This window comes from Sarcophilus harrisii, chromosome 6 (genome assembly GCF_902635505.1).
Source record: "Sarcophilus harrisii chromosome 6, mSarHar1.11, whole genome shotgun sequence".
Lineage (NCBI taxonomy): Eukaryota > Metazoa > Chordata > Mammalia > Dasyuromorphia > Dasyuridae > Sarcophilus > Sarcophilus harrisii.
In genome coordinates, this window is record NC_045431.1 from 32,474,819 (window position 1) to 32,495,424 (window position 20,606).

The following is a 20,606-nucleotide window of genomic DNA, read 5'->3' on the forward strand; positions in this document are numbered from 1 at the left end:
ATTTCTAAACCTCTCAGTCCAGAGACACCGAAAACAACTTGGAACATCAGCAGGACAGTTTTATCAGTAGGATGAGAAGGCCTTGGGAAACCAATGAACCTGGAGTGGGCATGGATGATGGCAATGGAAGTGGCACCTTTTGGAGGCTCAACTCACAGGAAGTCTCTTCACTAGCATTAAGGAAGGATCTTGTTTTAACACACCAGATCTTACCAGCTACAGTGGGGCGGGAATATTTTTTCATAATTCCTGGGCAGAAAATAGGGCTTATGGTCAGGACCCTAAGAAGAATCTCTGAAAACGGCTGCACAAAATCCCTGAAGCTAGCAAGAGTGCAACCTCCACCCAGGAAACAAGGGTCCTACAAAGACTTCAAAGACTAGGAAAAGACTGGGAAAGTGAGCAAACAATAGAAAAAGATTCTGATCATAAAAAGTTACTATGGTAACAAGGAAGCTAAAAGCACACACTCAGAAGATGACAACAAAGTCAAAGCTCCTACTTCCAAAGCCTCCAAGAAAAAAAGAGTTGGTCTCAGGCCATGGAAGAGCTCAACAAGGACTTTGAAAAGAGATAGAAGGAAAATTGGGAACAGAGAAAGATCTTTGATGGACTACAGGGGTAAGGACTTGAGAGAAAGGGGACAGTATGTAGTTAAATTGGATAATTAAGGAATTGGAATGGGAAAGGGAGGAGAATTAGAAAATATAGGAGTAATGGTCTAGAAAAGTATTGAGGGAAGGAAGAATTGGATATTGCAATGGTGATAAAGAATAGATTGGATTTACAAGGCAGACAAAGAGATCAAATGACATCAGTTTGGGGTCAGATAAAAGAATTTCAGAATTCATGAATATAGAGGTGAGAAACTTGTGGATGATAACAAGATCAAGGTAATGATTATCTCATTATGAAGTTGATGTTGACAAGGGGAGGAGTAGATCATGGGAAATTAGTAAATAGAAGAAGTTAAGATATTTGTGGGAGTATTGATATGTTTTAGTCCCCTAGAAAGCTGCAGAAGTTGAATAGGAGGGAAACAGCAATCCAGACATTGAAATAATTGAGAGTGTTCTGGAATCATGAGGACAACAACTCCCACCATAATCTTGATTGGGGAATAAATAAGGACTGAATAAACCTTAGAAGAGAAGAGGATACTTGGTGATAATGATAGGAGATCCTGCAAGTGGCAAAAGGGAGCAATGAATAGTCTAATTACCTTATCAAATCTGATAAAACAAAAGGATGAATAAAAATAAAATCAATGCTTGATAGGGGGATTGAGAAAGGTATTAGGAGAGATCTAGGTCTGAATAAGAAGAAAATGGAGAAAATAAAAAAGGAAAAGGTTTAAGATGAAAGACAATTTGTTATCTATGGATCAAACATTCCAGAAAACACAGTAGAAGGGATGGGTAGTTTTAAAATGGGTGAGATTAAACAGTACTCAAGAAAAATTAAGGATAAGTAAGAATTTAAAAAAAATAGCTATTTATTGATGTATTGAGTTACTATTATATGCAAAATATTATTGAAGGTGTCAAGATGTATAAAATGTGACCCTTTCTCTTAAGTACTATAGAGACTAATTGATAACGAATGACACCTTCTGAAAAACCCCACAATATAACATTTCAATAATAGTTGAACTAAATAGAAGAGATATGAAACACATGATTAATCTAAAAAAAAAATCAATTCATGGAATATAATGGAATCCATTAATCTTTTTTTAATCAAAGGTAAATTACTTTCATTTATACTTTCCCTCATTGCTTGAAATTATTAGTTTACTTGGTGATCTCTTTGCCTCTAATTCCTGTACAGTTTATTAAAGGGCCCAGAAACAAAAGGCAATAGTATCTCAAGAAATTTTCTTGTTTAGGCAGCGCTTCAGTCATTACTTAGCTTTAGAAGCTCACCATCATTATCTGAGATACATATTTATTTGATAAAGAATTGAAAATTCTTTATCAGATCAGAACAACAAATAAAATGTACCTTTATTCATCAGTATATTGCTAAAATTGTACTTTAATATGTCTTAATTTCCTCACTTAGTGTGGTAAAGTAAGAGTTAGCAGGGATAGGAATTAAGAGATATACACAAATATAATAATAGTGATCAGGAGTAGAGTTTATTAGGAAAAAAAGTAGGGGGAGTAATCACTGATATTAGACAAAAGCAAATTTTAAAAAGATTCAATTAATAGAAATCTTCATTATATCGCAATATTAATATTGTTTTAGATATATGTATGTGTACATGTGTATATACATACAAGTATATGTGTATGTCTGTATCTATATGTATGTGTGTATTTGTATGTATATACATATACACATAAATATATACTTGCTTAGTTATAGCTTGCTTGGGGGAGGTGGGAAGGAAAAGAAGAGAAAAAAAGGATAAAGTAGAAAATGTACAGCAGACCACAAAAAAACCTACAAGGAAGCAAAGAAAAGATGGACAGTTATATAATGTCTTCTATTATTTATACATTCTTGAAATGGAAATTTATTGTTACATATTTTGAATCCTCCAAGATTTTCTACTGGACACATGACTATTTTTTTCCCTTTTCCTGTTCTTTTCTCTTTTCTTTTTTCTTATTTTGCATTTAAGTTTCAAATAAATAAATAATTTTCAGAGTTATTTGAAGGAGAATTTGGGAGGACTCAGTTGAGTTTCTGCCTTTTCTCTGCCATGTCTGGATGATTATCTTCACTTCCCATCTTATTGCTCTCCCATCATCTCATCCATATTTCTCACTTGTGAATGAAGTTTTTTCTTCTTCTAATATTACCAAGTTTTTCTGTTCTATTAAGAATAAGCTACTTTTTTTTTTCTTAACAAAAACAGTTATTTGTTGAAGGGATTCTATTTGTCATGAGAGATTCAAATGTATTCTTTTAGGGCTTTATTATGTCTGGACTCAGTATATCAAATAAGAAATGGGAGGAAATCCTCTAGAATGTTGATGATCAGTCATTTCTAATTCTTTGTGAACCCATTTGGGGTTTTCTTGTCAAATGTACAAAACCAATTTGCCATTTTCTTCTCTAGCTCATTTTATAGATGAGAAAACTGAGACAAACAGAGTTATGTGACTTCTCCAGGGTCACATAGCAAAGTGTCACTTTGAACCCATAAAGATGAGTCTTTCTGACTTCAGGACAAACACTCTATCCATTATACCATCTAGCTCCTCCAGATTACTGGATAACTAATTATTCTTATAGAGACCAAGTATAGTCATTAAAGTATAGTCATTAACTTATTGCTCTAATAGCAATAATAGCTCTAATAGCATAAATTCATATTTAATTATTATCAAGTCATATTTGCAAAGAAAGAAATATTCTTTCCATTTGATGCTACATTATATTGAATTTACTTTTGTTCAAACGACACAAATCACTTTAATGGAACCAACAATCAGGAGACTATTTATTCTTATGACTTTAACCATAATACCATGAATGTTGGAATAAAATATGGTCTTCCTCTTAAATCACTTCCAACCCTTGGGATATCATCAGGCAGTGAATTGTGAATTCATTTTGCATAGCCAAGAGGACTAAAAACTGTGTGAAGGTGTCTGCCATCTGGAAAATGCTGCATATCATTAAGAAGAATTAGAGTTTCCATTTATTTCTACACAAATATCAAAAGGTTGTTTTGTTTCTTGCTACTAATGTTTGCCAAAATTTTTATTAAATATAGTTGTAGTTGTCAAAACAATTGTATACTTGCTTTTAAGAAGTATAGGAGAAATAATTGTAAACTGAAGTCACAAAATTTTTTCATCGTGTCTCAGAGACCTAGTAAGTTGTGTGGCCAAGTGATTTAATGTTTTTAAGTCTCAGTTTTCTTTTCTGTAGAACGGACATCATCATATCCTTACAGATGCTTACCTTACAGAGATGCCATAAGTTATAAATGAGATAATGTATGCAGCATATTTGAAAAATTTTATAAAAGTATTTGTTAGCTGTTATTTGAAACTTGTAAGTCTTTTCCAAGAATAAGGGCATCAAGCAAAAGGAAATTACAACCCTTGATGAGGTGCTCCCATGAGAAGATACCCTCCTACTTTAACTTTGAGGGAGGAACTCTGAGAATATGGTTCCAGAATGATGGTGCTGGTCATCAAGGCACATGATTTCTATATCAAATAGGCAGAGATTGTACTTTTGATCCTTAGGTAAAGAAATTGAACTTTGTCATAAGGGTAAAGTTAGCCTTAAAAATCGGTATAACTTTTGTCTCAGTAAGTAAACAAGGACATAGTGGTGGGTTTTGGGTGAGATCTGACTTGATGGAACCATCAAGATCTCCATGGATTTTAAAAGCATAGACTGTGCACAGGATAGATGAAGATCATAAGAAAAATCTGTGGATATTAAAGAATCAAGTATATATAGGTACCATCTGGAGAAAACACTAAGCATCAAGACCTAGAAATAAACTTTAAAGCACCTATCATCTAGATGTGTCTCTAGGAAGCATCATTAGAAAATCATGAATCTATATTCATATACTGGGGAAGAGTTAATTTTTGAATGACATTCTGGCTGGACACTAAAAAAATTCCACTTTTAATGAAATTTAATTCATATTTAGTTTTATAAGAAATTAGTCCCCACTTTATGGCTCTCAAAATCTATAGTAAATGATGTGTAACAGATAACTCATATGTATACATATTAAAATATATATAGACTTGAGAAATCTGATCAAATATGTCCAGCAAATTTTAAGATTAAAGGAGTAAGTGAAAAATAAAGAAAAAAAATTATAAAGCTTTATTGACGTGTAAAAAACCCCTAGAAAATGACTTTTAAATATTTTGAAATGGAAAGTGTACTGAATTTGGAGTCTAAAGAACTGAGTTCAAATGTCAACTCTGATGTGTTAATGCCTATATAATCATGGAAAAAAATCTTTAACCTTTTTGGTTAAATGACCTTTTGGTTTGGATGTTTTTAGATGTTATCTAGGGAAGCTGGGTTTCATAATAGATAGATCACAGGACTCAGAGTCAGAGAGAGAAATCTGAATTCTTTCCTAATCTGGAAAGTCATCATTTAACTGCTCTGTCTTAATTTCCTCATCTATAAGATGGAGAAAATAGTAATATTTTCCTTACATTATAGGCTTGCTATGAAATTACACATACCCAGACACATTTATATTGATACACTCATTTATGTACACAAGTATATCTATCTTCCTCCCTTCCCTTCCCTTTCCCTTTCCCTTTCCTTTTCTCCTTCCTTTTTCCCTTTCCCTTTCCTTTTCCCTTTCCTTCCCTTCCCTTTCCTTTCCTTTCCTTTCCTTTTCCTTTCCTTTCTTTTCCTTTTTCTTTCTTTATCATTTACCTATCTATTTATCTATCCAAACCTCAAGTTGTTATAAAAAGGCGATTGTTGTTATCTTCTGTAAAAGAATCAGTATAGTGTAGTGGATAAAGAGTCATCTTTGGAACCAGGTAGACCTACATTCCACTTTTGTCTTAGCAAAATACTGGGTATGCGATCCTGGGCAAGTCATTAAACGATATATGATTCTAAACAACTATCTAACACTAAGCTGCAGAGAAGGTGCCCATCTGCCCTGGTAGAGGGAGTTCCTTTTTAGTAATGAAGTTCCAGGTTCAGCTCCCATCCCTGAATGAAGGGATTTCTGAGGTTTCTTCAAGTTCTAAGTCATATGAAATAGAATAGTTAAAATCATTCTATGTTCAAGATAAATTTCTTAGTTTATCCTGATGGTTCTTAGTTAATTATGCCTGAATGTAGAAGTGGACCCATCTGATAGACAAACCACCTTGTGGTGCTTTATTTTGCAATGAAACATTTAACCAAGCCTAACTGGCTATTTCATTTAATAAGAAAAAAGGCTCCATTGGGAAGCAATCTCTCTGTGAGCACAAGTGCTGAGCATAAACTTTATTTGCTTGTTGTTTTAATTGCTTTATGTATCACCTTGTCAAGTACTCAAGGGACCCGGCTGCTAAAATGTTCTATGTGGTATTTAATCCATTGTTGGTAGTTGGTGGTTAACTTTTCTTTCCAGGTCTCTTTAAACTTTACTGATCGTTATGGCAATCTGAGGTAAGGTGATATTTTACATTCAAAAGTCTCTCTTTTAAGGTATCTACCCTAAACTCGTTTTAGGTCTTTGAGGAACAAAATGATGATCAAATCTTCCAGAGTGAATTTTTTATGACTTAGAGATAGAGTTTAATATAATTATTCTTTCATTCAGAAGCCTATTTTAAAACCAGCTTAAGAAACAAACACCATTATTTGTCTGGGTACATTTTGCAGTTATTCTTTTTCATTATAAATGTCTTCTCATCTTATGTTTCCATTAAAAGTTTTGAAATATAAATTATTTTGCCCCGGGTTCATTTTCAATCTTTTCTTTGCATAGATGAGTGTATTTTTTTCTGTTTCTCATTTACTAGAGATCTAAATTTTATGGAAATATTTTGCATAGTTTTCTGCTTTGTTTAATCATTATAGTTGATGATACAAACAGCTGAAAATTTTATAGATTGTGGAGATAAAATAAGATTAAAAAGTGACTGAGCATCAAAGTTTTCTATTACTTAAAATAAAAGGATAACACGAATGTGAATGAAACATTATGAAAAATCTATTTATCCTTCAGTAGATATTGCTCTATAAATCTGATTTTGGGTTTATTTGAAGGGAAAATTGTTTTGTTAGTAGTTTCATTTATGAAATAAATTGGTGGATAAAATTTAGGAGATACTGGATTTCAGGTATTTTTTGGCAATCACATTTGTATAAATTCTTTATGTCTGGTTACTGAGAAAGCTTCTTAGAACAAAGTATTCAGTCTCAGAAAACATTATTCTAAATAATTGTCTTAAAAATTAGTCCTAAATTTAACTGTTCTTTCTAGTCCAGCCAGGTGGTCAAAACATCTTGGATTCTTTTCTCTTTTTCATCAAAATGAACACTTAAGCTATGAGAGATTCCTTGAAATACAGGGAACTTCAGCTTGTTTCAGAGATTATCTTTAGTGTCCTATTCCTTTTCTTTTCTGTTATGATTACTATACTTCATGGAAAAAGAGAGGGTAATTCTCTCTCCTCCAGAGAAATGGTTTGGTTGGTTGACTGCCTATCATTCTAAGTAAAGCTGAAAAGTAGAAGGCCCATATGATGGACAATTGGATACTCAGTTTTCTTATCTATAAACCCGTTCTGAGATGATCTCTCCCAGCACAAAGGATCAAGTGATTTGAAAATGTTGGGGTTCAAAAAGGGATCCCAGAAGTCTGGGGTCCCAGACCAGTGTCTTGAGGTGTCTCAAAAGAATTTGCAGGCATGAACCTATCTCAAAATCAAGGGCCAAAGTTTATTGTAATTGTAATGGCAATTGAGATGGGCTAAGTTCCAAAAGCATTTAGCAAAAAAACAGGAGCGAGAAGACAAATTTATAGGAAAAGATAGAGAAATCTAGTTCTTCACGTCACTGTATATTAATTTTATAGGGCAGAGGTAGGACTGAGGAGTGGTTTGGTATGTACCTCACCATTTGTCTCAGAAACCCTTTTTACATTGACCAACAGATTATGTGGTCAACAAAATTTCTAGGACTATATACTATAGTTTTCCTAAAACCAGGAGACCTTAGGATCATTGACAGATTGTTAGAACAACAGCACTCTTAAGGTCAGGGGACCTCAGGATTACTGCTATATTTCTCCTAGAAGCTGTACTCCCTTCAAGAAGATTTTTATTTCTCCAATTCATTTTCCCTATACAAAAGATCTTGAAAATTCTAATCTATTTCTCTCCTCTTTCCCTGTCTCTATTTTTGTCTCTGTGTCTCTGTCTCTATCTGTCCATCTGCTTCTGTCTTTCTCCGTTTCTCTTTCTTTTTCTCTCTCCCTCTCTTTGTCTCTGTCTTGCTGTATCTTTCTTTCTTTCTCTGTCTCTTTCTCTATCTCTCAGCCACTATCCTCTTCTAAGTACATACCCATACTTATGGCTCATAACACGAACAACTTTATTTCCAAGTTAAAGAAAACAGAACTCAGAGCCCTCATCAGAGGGTGACAGTAAACAGGGAGCAGCCCTCTGCCAGCTGTCTCTATCATTTTGGTGATTTGATTTGCAGTGATGCCTTGATTACAACTCCAGCAAGAGGCAGGTAAGGTCTGCTCCTTTGTATCTGTGTGTTCCCTTAGGCAACCCTTTCCTTTAATTGCACAGTTTTTGCCTCTAGCTGGTGTCAGCAAGCGTCCCTGGGTACCTCTCCCCGTTGTAATCCTCTGCATCAAGTATTCTCCTCAAGTCCCAGCAGGTGACTGCCATTTCTTGTAGATCCCCTTCTTTTTGTCCTCCACAGTTATTTTTCGTAATGTTGCCCCCAGCCACCAACAGATGATGTACAATTGCTTTCCAAGGGAATCATCCTGTTAGTAAGTAGTAAAATTCTTAGAATCTCTGAGTCAGCTGAGTATACAGAGAGCTTTAAAAAATTGCATCTTTTGTCCAGATTGTCACCATTTTTGTTTTTGTGTTTTATCTTGCGTAGGATGCTGTTTTAACATGTAAGAGGTTGCCCCAGGGCCTGGAAGAACCACTATCCATGGTTTTTTTAAACTTAGGTTCCTTTTCCAAATTTCTTGTACATTCAGTGTTGAAATACATTGAATTCTTTCCTTCTAATATCCAGAATGTGTCTCATCCACTTATGGTAGCTCTTCCTACAGGGTTCATGTGGAAAAGGAGATCTACCTCACTTTCTCCAGTTGGCTCTCTGTTCTTGGGGCATCCTCTTGCTATCTGGATGAGGTTGTTCAAATCACTTAGGACCACTTCCCAAATCATCTTCAGAGGGAGGGAGAGAAAACTTTATAAATCATTTTTATAATTATAATCACACTGTTTGGTAACAGAAAAAGTACCATGTCTCTTCTAATAGACTATTAAGATTCCAAGTATACTAAGTTCTCATTAATTTATTTGTTCATTCTACAAACATTTATTTAAGCATTCAATGTGTCATCCTGGGCTAGGAGTGATATTTGCAACAATGAGTCTATCATCTGGTAGGAGAGGTTATAACATAGGTAAGAACAATTATACAGCATAGCTTATGATAAACTCTTAAATGAGATGCATACCAGTTGCAGATAATATAGAAAAGGAAATAAGCATCTACTATGTGCCAGGTACTATGCTAAATATTTCACAAACATCTCATTCGACCCTTACAACACTCCCTGACAGGTGAATGCTATTATGATTCCCATTTTATAGTTAAAGAAAACTGAAATAATCAGGGTTAAGTGACTTGCCTAGTAAGTTTAGTAAGCATCTGAAGCCAGATTTGAACCCAGGAAGTTGAGTCTCCCTAACTCCAGATCTGGCACTCTATTCAACATGCCACTTTTATGCCATTGCTAATAATAACATTTAGTACTGGATTCTGAAGATTCAAGAAAAGCTTCATAGAAGAGAAAGCATTTAGCTTAGATCTTGAAGAACAGAGCTTACTATAGTTTCCCCAAACTCATTCCTCTTTTGAAATTTTATAATATTGCCAAGGGCAACACTATCCTTCTAGTAACCAAGGTCTGGGACTTTTGACATTATCCTCAGCTTTTCACACTTCCTCATTGCCTATATTTATTCCATTGCCAAATGTTGCTGTTATTATTATTATATATTTGTTCAATTTCATCACCTCTCCATCAACAAAACCAACACAGGAGATCAGAAACTTAGTACTTTTTACCTAGGCTGTTGTCCTAGATATGCAATGACTTTTCTTGCCACTAAACTATATGATATTAAACTATACTATACTATGGTATACTATAGTGTGATATACTACAGTATTTTACAGTATACTAAACTATACTATATTATGGTATTCTATATTGTAGCATACTACAGTATACCATATTATATTAAACTATAAGTATTCTATACTATACTATATTATACTAAACTATACTGTACTATAGTATACTATATTATACTAAATTGTACTATACTATAAGTATGGTATACTATAGTATTCTAAACAATACTATACTATACTATACCATACTAAACTAAATTATACTATACTATACTAATATGCTGTGTCAAGACAGTAGTATCTCTCCTAAATTTGTTCCCAACAATTTAGTTCTCCTCCTACTCCTGTGGCTCCATTTTCCCATAGTCAGTTCTTACAGGAATCTTTATTTTGAGTTTGATCCTAGACTAGCAGTCCTCTGGACTTCACCACTATGGTACCACATGGATCCCTTCCCCTCTTATTCCCCCTTTTGAGCTCCATTTTTTATAGTTTTTCCCCATTAGAAGGTAAGCTCTTTTGAGGACAGTTTCTGTCTATTTTGCTTGTATTTGTTTGCCTAGCTCTTAGCATGGTACCTGAAGTAAATGCTTAATAAATGCTTATTGACTTGTCTTGAGTATTTTAGAAGTGTTCTCCACCCTGAGGGAATATCTATTTAACTGCAAAAATAGTATTAGGGAAGGAATTGTAAGTTCATAAAGCAGTGAGGTTTGAGAGACTGTTACAATATTCTATCCATACATAACCATTTAGGAAAAAATAAACCTTTTTTCATATATGATTGTATTAAGAAGTTTTTGCCTAAAACATTTGGTTACCGTCACTGACTTTAATAGTTGTCATCTTCCATGTCTTAGTGAGCAGCCAACAGCCCCCTCTGGGACTCTCTGAGAGACCACTGCTCTTAATTGTTTTCTGAGTCAAATCTTAGTTGTAAAAACTTTTAATTCTTTCACCAGAAAAATGGTTGATTTTATTCTGATGTTTCAGAAGTGTCTCATTGAGGGTGACACATTTCTTGCCCAGTTTTTAATTAACTCTAGCCTAAACCTTTTTTCTAATTTTCTTTTTATGGGTCATTGATGTTGATGATCTGGAACATTCTAGCTTCTCCCTGCTAGAAAGATCATTTTTCCTCTACATCTCTTAATGTTTTACCATTGGTTAAGTAATTGATTTTACACAGGTAGCTAGAAAAAGTAGCTACAACAAGAATTGATGTTTTGCTAGAATGCAGAGTGCATGAAAGAGAGAAACATGAGTTTAGAAAGTTAGGTAGCTGGCAGATTTTACACAACTTGAAATGCTAGTCTAAGCAATTTGAATTTTTTTTTTTTTTGCTAGTGACAAAATAGGATGGTACTAATGATTTTTCATACATTTTTCTTTTAAAAAATCTATTAAAAATCCATAAACTTGAGAAATATCAACAACCATGAACACTTTCATATACCAAGAACACATAGAGGATTGTAAATGAAGCCATGTTTCTCTTTCATATAGCTTGCGGGGACATTTGAGCAATGCATTTGTGTGTTTGACATGATCCAGGTGAAGCATGATTACTTCTGAGGGTTAAGCATTAATATGATTTTAAAAGTACTTTTTGAGCCACTTTTTGGGCAGAGAGATAGGGCACAGAGATAGCTAACTTTTTGTTTATGTACAATGAAGATATTGTTTTGTCTATAAGCGGCATAAATTCCATGAGTTTCAAATAACTTACATTTATTTAGAGCTTCTGGGGTTTTACATTTTCTTTCTTTACAGCACCTATAATGGGTAGGCGATACCAATATAATCTCTCTTATGATAATTATGAAAACAATAATAGATAATACTCACATAGTTGGTTAAGGACTTTCTATCTCTTATCTCATATGTTTTATTTTATGGATGTGACAATTGAGTCTCCCCATAGAACTAGATGTACAACGAAAAAGAAATGGAAATGAGATCAAACTTTTGACTCTAAGTTCAATGCCTGAACCACCACTGTACAATGACTCCAACATTTATTGATGAATGGCTATGAATACTTATGTATGCTCTTATGTTTTAAGTATATAATTTATGCTCTAAAGGATAAATGAAAAGTGATTAAAGAGTAAACAGGCAGACTATTGATAATTACTCCACTTGGTTTTGAACTAGTGATAAAGAGAGAATTGGAATCTGTATTAGAGTCCAGTTATGTCTGATCTTTGGTATGATGGTTCATTCTTTTATTTGATGATTTCAGATTAAAATAAAAGAACTAATGAGCAGAGCAGATTAAATGAATTAATTATAGTAGAAAAGTCATACCTTTCTAAATGAAATTAGCATAAATCACTTTCAAAGAAATGAAGAAAAATCTACATAAAAGTGCCTGCTCAAAAATCTTTAAATTGGCCTTTGTCTAAAAAGATAGGAAAGTATGTCAAAGAGGCCACTAAAATTGAAATTAGGATGATTAGAGTTAAATCTCAACTAAGACATTAGGTGAGTCATTTAACTCCTCTCAGATGCAATTTTAAAATCTACAAAATGGGGACAAAAACAACAACCTTCTTGAGGTGTTGTGAAGATCAAATGATATAGTAATATATGTATTTTCAAATGTTAAAGTTCAATATAAAAATCAGCTCTTATTATTAGAAGATAAAATTCAATTGCTTAGCCTGGCCTTCAACATCATCTCTCTAAGGTTACCCATCATTGTTCATTTATTTGTATTCTCTGAAACAACTAGTCTGTTTTACTCATTCCTTCCCCACTCCACCCTGGCCCCAAATGTTTTTCATGGGTATTCCTGCTTTCATGTCTTTGTTGATCCTATTCTACCTGCCTTCTCTCCTTTTTCTTAATCTTCAAGTCTCAGTTTCTTTCCTGAACCTTTCTTTCTCTTGCTCTAGACATTATTAATCTCTTCCCCTTTTGAACACATAATGGGCATTATCTGAATTATCTACTTTCCAATTCATTGCATTTTGTGCTTTAAACTCCTTTGTCTATCTTTGCTGAACTATGGACTCCTTCTCAATCAATCTATTAACATTTATTAAGCATCTGTATATGACAAGTACTATGCTAAAGTCTGAGGAGGAAAAATACAGTTCCTGCCCTCAAGGAGTTGACAGTCTAAAGGGGGAAGACAACAAATAAGAAAATATATTAAAACAAAATATATACAAAAAGGTAAATAGAAAATAATCAACTGAGGGAAGACACTCAAATTAAGAGGGGTTGGGCATGGGATTTTAGATGGGACTTGTTTGCCTTTCATTTTTGAAGAAGACTTGGGCGTGAATTATATTTAAGTGAGGCAGAGTTGTACAGTGTTGTCACCTTCACTCTCTCTTCCAAAGTCCCCAAAGTCCAATGGCAAGACAAAAGTCAAGGTGATTGGTGATGGTCCCAGTTACAGTAGATGACCTTGAAATCTGATATCTGTCCAAGGTGGAAGGGTTCCACAATGTCTATTTTTACCCACCCATTCTATTAGAGTAGTTTTCACATAATAATCCCTAATTCACCAAAGGGTTTGAGTCCTGTCAATTACTCACAACCTGGTTTAGCCCATCTGCCCAGCTTTATTGAGCTATAAGAGAGAGTGGGGTAACTGGTTGGACATCAAAGGTAGATGAAAATGACTTGGCAAGTCCTCCCACCAGAGATGTTAGTTCTCCCTTTACTCCCATACAGATGGGACTTGAAGGAAGCCAGAGAACCCAATAGACAAAGACAAGGGATTTTTCTGATGTGGGAGATATAGAAAATGCCCTGAGCTGAAAAATGGATTGTTTTGTTCAAGGAAGCTAGTGTGCAGGGGAGTAATGTAGTAGAAGGCAGAGAGCTAGAAAGGGTTTTGATCAGCAAAAAGGACATTTTTTCATTGTTCATTCATTTCATTGTTTCATTAAAAGGACTCATTTAATTCATTGTTTTTTTTTCATTTTTTCATAATAGGGAGCCACTGGAGTTTAATGAGCAGAGAATTGTGATTTAATCAGACATATTTTAGAAAAATCACTTTGGCAACTGAATGGAAGATGGCTTGGAATACTTGGAGACTTGAGACTAGCCGACCCACTAGCAGATTACTGAAATCATATAGATGTGAAGTGATGAAGATCTATATCATGGGGATGGCAATGTCAAAGGACAAAGGGGGGTGCATTTGAGAGATGTTTCAAAGGTGAAATCAAAAAGCCTTGGAAACAGATCAGATATAAATGATAGGAGACAATAAATTGAGGATGGCAGCTAGGTTATGAGCCCAAGAGAATGGGAGGATTATAGGATCTCTTAATAGGAGGAAAAGTAGGAGACAGGAAATTTTTAGGGGGAAAGATAAGTTTCATTTTGGACTTGTTGAACTTAAGATATATATTGGCCATCCAGCTTGAGTTTTCTGAAAAGTACTTGGAGACATGAGATTGGAAATCAGGAGAGGAATTGGGGCCAAATAGATAGATTTCAGAATTATCAGCCTGGAGATGATAATTAAATCCACAGGAACTGATAAGATCACCAAGTGAAGTAACAGAGAAGGAAGGGAAGAGGAACTTCCCTCTGAGGAACATTTAAGGCTAGAGTATATGATCTGGATGTACATACAGCAAAGGAGACACAGAATAATGTTTTAAAATGCATAAAACAAAATATGTAGAATTACAAAGGAAACCAATTGTACTGAAAATATACGTAGTATATTTTCTATATAGTATATATATATACGATATAGTAGTATATATATTCTATATAGTAGTAAATACGTAGAATATTTACAATAAAACAAATTTGGCATCCCAGGTTAAGAATCCTTGACTTTAATGATACCTTTCATTGCTATCTTAAATCAATAAATTAAACTTTTCATATGTAGAGATAGTAATTCTTCAACTAAACTATAAGCTATTTGAGTATATGGCTCAAGGTACTAGTTGTTGGGGATTTTGAATGGCATATTCTCAATTAGGTTTATATGGTTTCTGAGGTACCTTCCAACCCAGAGATTGAATAGCTCTTTTAAAGTATCTTTAAAGAAGTATCTTCTTTATATCCACTCAGATTGCCTAGAACAGTGTTATATATAATATAGGGTTTAATAAAAACTTGTTTAATGAATCAATGAAAGTTGAGCAGCACTTTTTCCTAAACTTATAATGGTCTTTATTTCATTAGCTTTTACTGATGATGAAAGGACCTTTGGGTCAGCTTAGTTCTACTAAATAGTTATAAAATCATTTATATGTTAATTCAATTTTTTGGACTTTATCTGGCCTTTGAGTGAAGGAATGGATGGATAAAAGAGCAGGGTTAAAAATGACTGAAATGGAAATACTTTAAAAATGCAAACAAGCATTTGATTTTCACTGTTAATCTGTTCTGGCTATGAATGTACAATTTCCTGGGAAGTACTTTATTCCTAATTTATGTGCATGAGCAGAGACAGGCAGTCAAAGTCTCCAGAAAGCCATAGGCTACTTACTAGATGTTCTTTGTTGAGTCTTACAGTTATGGGGACTTTGATCATTATTTTTATTGAATTTTTATTTTTGGTACTTCCCTGACCACCCACTGCTTTATTTGCTAAATTCTAATCTTGATTGAATATCATGTATTAAAACATATCGCTGAAACTCAATGGAATTAAAACAGGGAAAGAATAGGAAAAAAAGGAATGAAAGAATTCAAGGCATCTTAATTTGATTTCATATTTAACTTTAAAAATTTATTTGCTACTTGTTTGCCACCAAAAAAAAACCATTACCTACAGCCAAGTAGGGATAATCTTTTACTTTTAAAAATGAATAAAAACAGGTCAAAATTTAAAAGTTAAAATCTCTCAGGACTGCTAAACTGTAAGTTTTGGATTTGCCAGACCTTTGCTAGATTTTCATCTTGACAGAATATCCTCCCATAACCACTTTTTGAGTTTCTACACATAGTAGAAAATGAATGACTATAGATTTACTAGATATATACACTTACATAAAGGAAGGATGGCCTAGTGGATAGGCCCTGGAGTAGGGAAGAACTGGTTTCAAATGCTGTCTCATTTATTTATTAATTGTATGACTTTGGATATTTTACTTAGCTTCCAGGGCTTTCATTTTCTTCATCTGCAAAATGGGAGGGTTGGATTCTTTGGCTTCTAAAGTCTCTCAGTTCCAAATCTCTGTTCTCAGACTTTCTCAGTTTTTTCAGCTTTCAGGAAGAAATGAGGGATTTTTTCTCTTTCATATCACTTAATTTTGATCAGGTTGCTATTGTTAGTAGCTAAACTTTGACCATCAGAAGATTTGACAAGATGAATTGTAACAACAAGAACACCTATTACTGGAAGGCTGGTTTTTAAGGATTTTAATGTAATTTTGGCCATTGGATCATTTGAATTCTATGTTGGTTTATTATTGCTCTTGCTCTTTGCAGGCAGAGTGTCACAGTATGGTCTCAGGTTCAGAAAAGTACCATATTTCAACACTAGTCAGAATGGAGAGCCAATATTTTGGGGGGCTCTTTTTATGGAGTTTGAATTCATTGTTATATTCCATTTGAAGCAGTCCTTTAAGTTTCTCTTTTGCTGTGTCATTTGAAAAAGGTCAAATAGAAATAAGAGTATAGATGGAAGATTTGAATCAATAGATATTTATTGACTACTCTATGACCCCTAAGGTAGGGGGGCATATAATGGGTAGAAATCTATCCCCAAAGTCACAGAAACCTAGATTCAGATTCTTTCTATGACTCATATAGGCATTAGGTAAATAACTCTATTCTTAATGCTCTGTACAATTCACGATAAGACTTTTAAGTTGAAGAAAACGTGCTAACCTGCATTAGTAGAAGTTGCCTGGGAATTCCATATACTAAAGAAACACAGGTATCATCCCTAGCCTCTGTATTCCGAATTAAACTAAAACAGGGATTAAAAAAAGAAAGTTTAAAACAGAATATACTCTGTTCCAAAGAGCTACTAATCCAATTTTTTATGCTCAAAGTTCTATTTGGAAAGATTTTTTTTTCTTTTTTTGAAAAGAATGAAAATATCCAGGTTTTGAGTATCTCTACACAAAAAAAATCAGGGTCAAATGTTATATGAGCAAGCTACCCGTATGCTTTAGTTGAAGTTGAAGGAATCTTTTCTCTGGCCAACTGAAAGTGTAATCTTATCACTATGACATGGTTATGAATGCCCTTAAGTTCTGATTAATCACTATGCCTCTTTTTGAAGGAGACTCCTGGGGCTGATAGCCATTCAGCTTGCCAGAAGGTAAATGATGCTCCACTTGGAGCAGTTGCCAGGCCTGAGAGTTGTCAGAGCAACATCACAGTAGAGTCCCACCCATGTCTTGTTTCTGTGATGAAATATCTGTGAAAAGGTCATGCAGGAAATTAGGTCTTCAGTTATGGGACCCAAAAGGATTCTATCATTCTTTGTTATTTCTCCAATTGAACTGTCATCCCCAGCATCTCATTTCCCTTCTCTCACTTTAAGAATTCTATGTAGTCTTAATATTTAATACTAAGTCATAATTTACTAACTGAAATTTTCTATTATAGTTATGTGGGTGAATCACCATTCACTTACATTTTAAAGTCATCGTATTTTCTGTGTTTTAAAAAGTTCAGAAGGAGGAAAAGGCAGAGCCCTTTCAGAGACTTTGAAGGACCTGGGATTTGCTTAAGTAAATTAAAGGGTTATCTTTAGTATTTGGTGCAAAGTCATTTTTATATGCATGATGAGCTTCAAAGGAAAGTAAAAAAGAATAATATAGAAGCATGGTTGCTAGGGGAACTCTCTCCAGATTGGAACAACAAGAAAAAGGACAGTCCTGGAGATTGAATATGTATGGGTACATATGATATAGCCTCCTCGTGATTTTTTTTCTTTTGAGCTTAAAAGGTAAAGAAAGAAAAAATGGAGAATATAGTCAATTTTCTCCCTTGAGGTATAAGGTAGATATAGTAAGACTGAGCAGAGAAGCTAAGGAAGTAAACTTCTGCTTCCTTTGACTATAAATATAAACAAATAATAGGTTTTGTGCCAGAGCTACCTTTAAGTGCCAGAGTGATGGAAACAGTCAGAAGCAATGAGCCATGGACATAAGCTGGGTTGAGGCATTTTGATGCTTGAAGCTTAGGGGAAAGCTAATGTTTCCTTATTAAAATAAAAAAGGAAAGTCTATATTAAATATGTATTGATGAATAGGAGTTGAAATTATGTGTGAAAATAGACTCTCATGAAAAACAGCAAGTATTTATATAGTAGTTTAAGATTTACCAAGGTATTCCATCTATAATGTTATCATCTGATCTCCACAATAACCCTGTGGGGAAGCAGCTATTATTAATTCTCTCCTTATAAAGGAGAAAAGTGACAGAGGTTTAGTGATTTACTCAGGATGCTAGAGATGGTAAATGTCTGAACTAGGATTTTTAACTCAAATTTTAACTCAGCCTGCCTCCAGCCTCAGCATTTTATCCACAGTACTACCTAACTGCCTATTCCATTGGCTAGATATTTTATTCTTTGTTCTTATTTTATTCATATTATTTAGCAGTTGGAAATTAAACTTTTTAATAAAGAATTTTTATGTTTTCAGAAGAAAAAAGAGAAAAGACTGAATTGTATGATTCAATTTTTTTTTCTCTTCCCCTTTCTGTTGAGTGTGTTTGAGATGAGGCTTATCATTTGTTCTCTGTACCTAACCAGTTGTAGATGGCAGGCCATAAAACAGCAGAATTGAAAGGGACCTCAGTGACTATCGAATTTGAATAATCCCTGACAAAAGTAGCCCCTCTATGACGCACAAGTGTTCCATCAGCTTTTGCTTGAAAATTTCCAAAGGGGATCCTTTATCTTGCAAGGCAGTCTATTGCTACATGGTGGTTCTAATTGCTCAGATATTTTCCTTTGAATCAATCTTGAACTTGTTTCTTTGAGACTTCCACATAATATTCCAACTTCTGTCTTCTGGGCTCAAAGAGAACAAATCTAATTCATCTTCTGCATGACAGCCTTTCAAATCCCTGAGGACAACTTTAATTTCCTCCCCCTTTCCTATAAAGCCGTTTCTTCTTCAGGCTAAAAGTCTTCAGTTCTTTCAAAAGGTTACAGGTGAGGACTTTTACCTCCTCTGAACCCCCTCCAGTTTATCAATATTCTTTCTAAAAAGTGGTTCCCAGACCTATATATATATCACTCTGGATGAGATCTGATTCTAGTACAATACTACCATTATTTCTTTAGTTCTGGAAGCAATCAATTCTTTCTTATGCAGCCCAAAATTAAATTACCTTTTTTGGGGGGTGGGAAGGGAGGAAGAAGCTGCTATAGCATACTCAATTATCATTCTGAATTTTCAGTTCACTAAATTAGCCTTTAATTCTATGACAGGGGAAAAGAAAACCATCCCCAAAACTTGCTTTTTAGCTATGTCGCCTCAATCTTGTCCTTGTGAAACTGATCTTTTAAATGCAAGTATAAGACTAAGTTCATCCTTATATAAAGCCATCATATCAGATATAGCCCGATGTTCTGAACTGAACTGAAAGAGCTGAGTAGTACTGAAAGAGCTTTAGATCATGATTCTAAAATTTAGTGTATTAGTCATCTTTTAGCTTTCTATCACCATTTATTCCTTTAACCTGTTTCAATCACTCTTGTGCTCTGGATGTTCTCAATCCTTAGGGACTCAAATTGCACAATTTTAATTTGTATTAGTTGATATATAGCTATAGTTATACCTCTGTGAATGTACCCTTTAGTCAAAATGTTTGTGTACTATATCTTTCTACCTTCTTTCTACTAGGAGGTAGAGAGATACACAATGGCTATAGATACACAAATGCAAAATGTATTCCTGATAAGTACAAAGTGATTTTGGAGTAGAGTGGATTGGAAGAAGGAGTTGATAACCAAGAAAACTAAGAAAGATAATGTAAAAATATTGGCATCTAAGTAGAGTCTGGAAGTAAGTTAGGGTTCTAAAAAGAAGAGTTAAAAAAAAAAGAACATTGTGGACTGCAGGAAAATCATGGAGATGAGTGATGAAATGTCCTTTATGGGAATCAGCAGTAGGCCGGCTTAACTTGATTACAGAGTTTTGTAAGGGGAAAGTACAACATGGAAATAATTCTGGATGGTAAAGGGAATGGGCATTTTTACTGGAGAAGATAAAGAGAACTCAGGTAGATTCTTGAGGAGGGGAGTGACATGATCGAACCTGTGTTTTGGGAAATTTATTTTGGTAGCTCTAGAATCTGTAATTAGAGGGATTAGAAGCAAAGAAACCATTTAGAAGCCTCTTGCACATAGCTCAGGTGAGATGCTCATGTGCATAGATATTTATAAAATTCAGTCCTGTTTTTTATTGTAACTGAAGAAGGGACCCCGAAACTCTAAAAGTCCTTGAAGGAGAAAACCTTCAACTCTGCCTCAATGAGAGACCCCACCCGAGGGAAACAAGACACACAGTTTCATTCTGTAATCTAGGTGGGGCTGATTCAGTCCTGAGCTAAAAGAATTCCAACCCTATTCAATTAAAGGAATTCATTCAATTCTACTCAAATTCCAGCTCAAGCTAAAACCCAGTTTGTAGATAGAGCTAACCTGGGACTCCACCCACTAGCCCCCTTCAGTTTATAGCCAAAGCTCCTATCATAAAAGAGCCAATCTAAAATCCTCTCTTTACAGAGGTTCTAAACATGCCATGCTATGCCATGCTAGGCTATGCCAAGGAAGCCTC

General features: G+C 34.4%; 1 long non-coding RNA gene across 3 annotated transcripts in view; it reads left to right on the forward strand.

The window, feature by feature from the left end:
* The first annotated feature begins 465 nt into the window (after positions 1-465).
* Positions 466-20,606, forward strand: part of LOC116419819 — a 227,658-nt gene continuing 207,517 nt past the window's right edge. For all 3 annotated transcript variants that reach the window (XR_004230131.1, XR_004230130.1, XR_004230129.1), the window contains exon 1: positions 466-621. This is a non-coding gene — a long non-coding RNA (uncharacterized LOC116419819). The remainder of the gene's footprint in view (positions 622-20,606) is intronic.